General features: G+C 41.3%; 1 pseudogene; it reads left to right on the top strand.

The window, feature by feature from the left end:
* Positions 1-3,724: 3,724 nt before the first annotated feature.
* Positions 3,725-4,482, top strand: LOC108514070 (40S ribosomal protein S6 pseudogene; annotated as a pseudogene).
* The last annotated feature ends 946 nt before the right edge of the window (positions 4,483-5,428 follow it).

The raw sequence follows: 5,428 nt of genomic DNA, 5'->3' as shown, positions 1-5,428 counted from the left end.
ACTATTCACTTGTGCACTGTCTCCCCAGCTACAATGTCTGCTTACTGAGGGCAGGACTTTGCCTGTCTTATTCACGGCATCCCCAGCCCCAAGAATAGGGCCTCTGGTAAAGACTGTTGAGTGAAGAGTTCCAGAACACAGAGAAAGGTACACAGCAGCAGTAATAAGGATGAGCAACCTCTGTGCAGCAACAACTGTCCACCCTCTAAAAAGCTGCTTTCAGAAAGGAAGGGTTAGATTGTCCAGTTTTCTCCAGTAAATGCTGCTACCATCTTCTCTGCTAGGAAGGGCTTTTTTTTTATTATTTAAATTTAAATTTAAATTTTATTTTATTTGAGATAGAGCCTCGCTCTGTCGCCCAGGCTGGAGCGCAGTGGCATGATCTCAGCTCACTGTAACCTCCGTCTCCTGGGCTCAAGCGATTCTCCTGCCTCAGCCTCATGAGTGGCTGGGATTACAGGCACCTACCACACCTGGCTAATTTTTGTATTTTTTAGTAGAGACGGGGTTTCGTCATGTTGACCAGGCTGGTCTTAAACTCCTGACCTTAGGTGATCCACCCCGCCTCAGCCTTCCAAAATGCTGAGATTACAGGTGTGAGCCACCGCGCCCGGCCAGGAAGGGCTTATTTTGAGCCCAACTTGGATGAATTTCTCATGTGTCCTGTGGTATCTCACTGCCTCCTCAGCATGCCACCTTGTTATTTTTACAGAAGGTGTGGTGCCAACAGCAGCTTCTGTGGTGCCAACAGAAGCTCAGGCTACCTGAGCTTCTGGTGGGGAGGAATATTCTGGAAACAGAAGGACACAACTAGGAGTTACAACTGATCTTATACTCAAATCCCCTCTTGGTCATAACCCTATTATAGTCTGAGGTCTAAGTCTCAGAACTATGAAACACTCTTAGGACATTCTTAATGTCCTAAGAAACTAAGAAAACCTTAGGAAGACTTGTCATATAAGGGAAGAGCCAAATTAATGATGTTCACAGTTCTGAATCATGTCAAATAGATAATCTTCATAGTGGCGTTTTAAATTTTCTCACCATAAGACGAGGACAGAGATCTGCTGTACCGTCCAGTGCAGGGAATGCAATTGGAAAAAACAGGAGGATAATTCTTCTTCAGTACTTTCTCGTCTGAATAGGGCCGCATTTTCTTTCTTTTGTTACTAAATGTACAATGTCACATCTATTCTTGTTGCCAGATGAATGTGATTTAGCACAATACTATCCTGTTAGCATTTCTAGGTCAATATGAGTCAGTGGTATTATGCTGAGCTGGAGGTTAAATAGAAAGTAATTGACCACAGGCCAGGTGTGGTGACTCACGCCTGTAATCTCAGCACTTTGGGAGGACACAGTGTCTCATACCTGTAATCCCAGCACTTTAGGAGGCCAAGGTGGGTGGATCATCTGAGTTCAGGAGTTTGAGACCAGTGGCCAACATGGTGAAACCCCATATCTACTAAAACCACAAACATTAGCTGGGCGTGGTGGGCACCTGCAATCCCAGCTACTTGGGAGGCTGAGGCAGGAGAATTGCTTGAAACTGGGAGGTGGAGGTTGCTGGGAGGTGGATGTTGCAGTGAGCCGAGATCAGGCCACTGCACTCCAGTCTGGGTGACAGAGTGAAACTCCATCTCCAAAAAAAAAAAAAAGTAATTAACCACAAAGACAATTACAGTTTAAGTAGGTGTTTACAAGTCTGAGATAGTGGGAAAAGCTGACCTTTTTAAAAAAAAACACCTAACATTCCCTGAAATATCTTGACCTTTAGAGCTGAACTACAATACATGGTTTCATACTTAAGATGAAATTATGCTCATTAACATCAAAATATCTGATTTATTTTTTGGACTTTCCTAGTCTTTGCAGTCATATTAACAAAACGAAAGAAAAGTAAAAAGTAAAAATACCATGAAGATATAGATTATTTTTTTATTTTTATTTTTTGCATTCTTCTTTTAATTTTATTTTTTAAAATTTTACTTCAAGTTCCGGGATACATATGCAGAATGTGCAGGTTTGTTACATAGGTATACATGTGCCATGGTGGTTTGTTGCACCGATCATCTAGGTTTTAAGCCCTGCGTGCATTAGGTATTTGTCCTAACGCTCTCCCTCCCCTTGTCCCCCAGCCCCCGACAGGCCCCAGTATATGACGTTCCCCTCCCTGCGTCCATGTGTTCTCATTTTTCAACTCCCACTTATGAGTGAGAACATGTGGTGTTTGGTTTTCTGTTCCTGTTTGGATTTTTTACTTTAAAACAACCCATACAAACCTGAGCCATCATGGTCAGATTTTGCTTTCTTACCACTAGAAGGTGCTAACAACTCCATTAAATGTTTTCAGTGTGACAGACTATGAGAAGAAGCCCAGTGAGCTCATGAGGAAATATATTCATCTGTTTATTTTTGCCAAATTTACTGATNAGTAAAAGTAAAATACCATGAAGATATAGATTATTTTTTTATTTTATTTTTTGCATTCTTCTTTTAATTTTATTTTTTAAAATTTTACTTCAAGTTCCGGGATACATATGCAGAATGTGCAGGTTTGTTACATAGGTATACATGTGCCATGGTGGTTTGTTGCACCGATCATCTAGGTTTTAAGCCCTGCGTGCATTAGGTATTTGTCCTAACGCTCTCCCTCCCCTTGTCCCCAGCCCCGACAGGCCCCAGTATATGACGTTCCCCTCCCTGCGTCCATGTGTTCTCATTTTCAACTCCCACTTATGAGTGAGAACATGTGGTGTTTGGTTTTCTGTTCCTGTTTGGATTTTTTACTTTAAAACAACCCATACAAACCTGAGCCATCATGGTCAGATTTTGCTTTCTTACCACTAGAAGGTGCTAACAACTCCATTAAATGTTTTCAGTGTGACAGACTATGAGAAGAAGCCCAGTGAGCTCATGAGGAAATATATTCATCTGTTTATTTTTGCCAAATTTACTGATAGTAGTTTGATGTGAAAAAATAACATACAACAATCTGTTTCCTCTCTAATGGGAAGGCACCTAATTATCCATTTTATTGTTAATATTCAATCTAGAAAAGTGATGAAAATAATACACAAAAAATACAATTATCTCTAGACTCAAGTATATAAAATAAACTGATGTATTCTCTTGGATTTAGTGACAATGCTTCTCGAAATTTGTGCCAAGATAAAATATCAGACAGGTGAACAAAAAATGAATGGATAAGATGTTCATCTCAACATTGTTTAAAGCACTATATCATGGCTACATTACATAACTTCATATAGTGGAACACTGTGGCCATAAACATGGTGGTGAAGATTGTGTTTATTGCCATGGAAAGCTATCCATGCAATATTATTGTTGTTATTATTTTAAATAGAGATGCGATATTGCTCTGTTGCCCAGGCTGGAGCACAGTGGTGTGATCACAGCTCACTACAACCTTTAACTCCTGGGCTCAAGCAATCCCCCCACCTCAGCCTCCCGAGTAGCTGGGACGACAGGCATCCTCCACCATGCCCTGATAATTACAAAAACTGTTCAGTGACAGGGTCTCACTATATTGCCCAGTCTGGTCTCAAACTCCTAGGCTCAAGCAATCCTCCCGCCTCAGCCTCCTGAGTAGCTGAGACTATAGGCATGTGCTACCATGTCCGGCTGATGTAATATTATTAAGTTAAAAATGCAGGCTACAGCTCTTTTTCATGGTGTCCTGAAAGCGATCAGCTGCTTCAAGATGAAGCTGAACATCTCCTTCCCGGCCACTGGCTGCCAGAAACTCATTGAAGTGGACAATGAACACGAACTTCATACTTTTTATGAGAAGCGTGTGGCAACAGAAGTTGCTGCTGATGCTCTGGGTAAAGACTGGAAGGGTTATGGGGTCTGAATCAGCGGTGGGAACAACAAACAAGGTTTCCCTATGAATCAGGGTGTCTTGACCAATGGCCATGTCCACCTGCTACTGAATAAAAGGCATTCCTGTTACAGACCAAGGAGAACTGGAAAAAGGAAGTGAAAATCTGCTTGTGGTTGCATTGTGGATGCCAATCTGAGCATTCTCAACTTGGTTATTGTGAAAAAAGGAGAGAAGGATATTCCCCGACTGACTGATACTATGGTGCCTTGTCGCCTTGGGCCCGAAAGAGCTAGCAGAATCTGCAAACTTTTCAGTCTCTCTAAATGTGATGATGTCCACCAGTGTGTTGTAAGATAGCCCTTAAACAAAGAAGGTAAGAAATCTAGGACTAAAGCACCCAAGATTCAGTATCTTGTTACTTACCCCACGTGTACTGCAGCACAAACGGTGGCATATTGCTCTGAAGAAACAGAGAATTAAGAAAAATAAGGAAGTGGCTGCAGAATATGCTAAACTTTTGGCCAGGAGAATGAAGGAGGCTAAAGAGAAGGAAGCATGAAGAACAGATTGACAAGAGACGCAGACTGTCCTCTCTGCAAGCTTCTACTTCCAAGTCTGAATCTAGTCAAAAATAAGATTTTTTGAGTAACAAATGAATAAGACAGACTAAAAAAATGCAGGTTACAAAATTGTCGTTTAATATTTCATTTAAATAAAGATATGATGCAGAAAAGCATGGAAGATATTCACTGAAATGATGATTGTCTCTAGATAATGTGATTATTTGTGATCCTTATTATCTGGTTGTGTAACCTTGAGAAAAAAACTTAGCCCTTCCATACCTCTCAGTTTCATTATCAGCAAAATGGTGGCAATAATATTTCCTACCTCATGGGTAACATGAGGAATTCAACATATTTATATATGTAAAGCATTTAAAAGAGTGCTGAACACATCATGCATACTAAAAAACTATTAGCTATCATACTCATTATCCTAATTGTCCATATTTTCTAATCTTATGATTGTGTATGTGTTAATTTTATAACCAGTAAAGACAATAAACTTTTTTCTAAAAGATAGCTCTCACAGAGGAGGAGGGAATTAAATTCATTCCTATCCATACGAATAGTGGCCGGGCGTGGTGGCTCACGCCTGTAATCCCAGCACTTTGGGAGGCCAAGGCGGGCGGATCACCTGAGGTCAGGAGTTCAAGACCAGCCTGGCCAACATGGAGAAACCCTGTCTCTACTAAAAATACAAAAAGTAGCCAGGCGTGGTGGCGGACAACTGTAATCCCAGCTACATGCGAGGCTGAGGCAGGAAAATTGCTTGAACCCAGGAGGCAGAGGTTGCAGTGAGCGAGATCATGCCACTGCACTCCAGTCTGGTGACAGAGCAAGACTCTGCCTAAAAAAAAAAAAAAAAAAATAGTAAGTCACTTAATTTCCATTTACCCCAAAAGTTAAAATGGTCAGACGCTTTTTTAAAAAATTATTATTGGCCGGGCGCGGTGGCTCAAGCCTGTAATCCCAGCACTTTGGGAGGCCGAGACGGGCGGATCACAGGGTCAGGAGATCG

This window comes from Rhinopithecus bieti, unplaced genomic scaffold (assembly GCF_001698545.2).
Source record: "Rhinopithecus bieti isolate Rb0 unplaced genomic scaffold, ASM169854v2 scaffold_33302, whole genome shotgun sequence".
Lineage (NCBI taxonomy): Eukaryota > Metazoa > Chordata > Mammalia > Primates > Cercopithecidae > Rhinopithecus > Rhinopithecus bieti.
The sequence above is the reverse complement of the archived record's forward strand: the minus strand, read 5'-3'. Positions and strand labels throughout refer to the sequence as shown.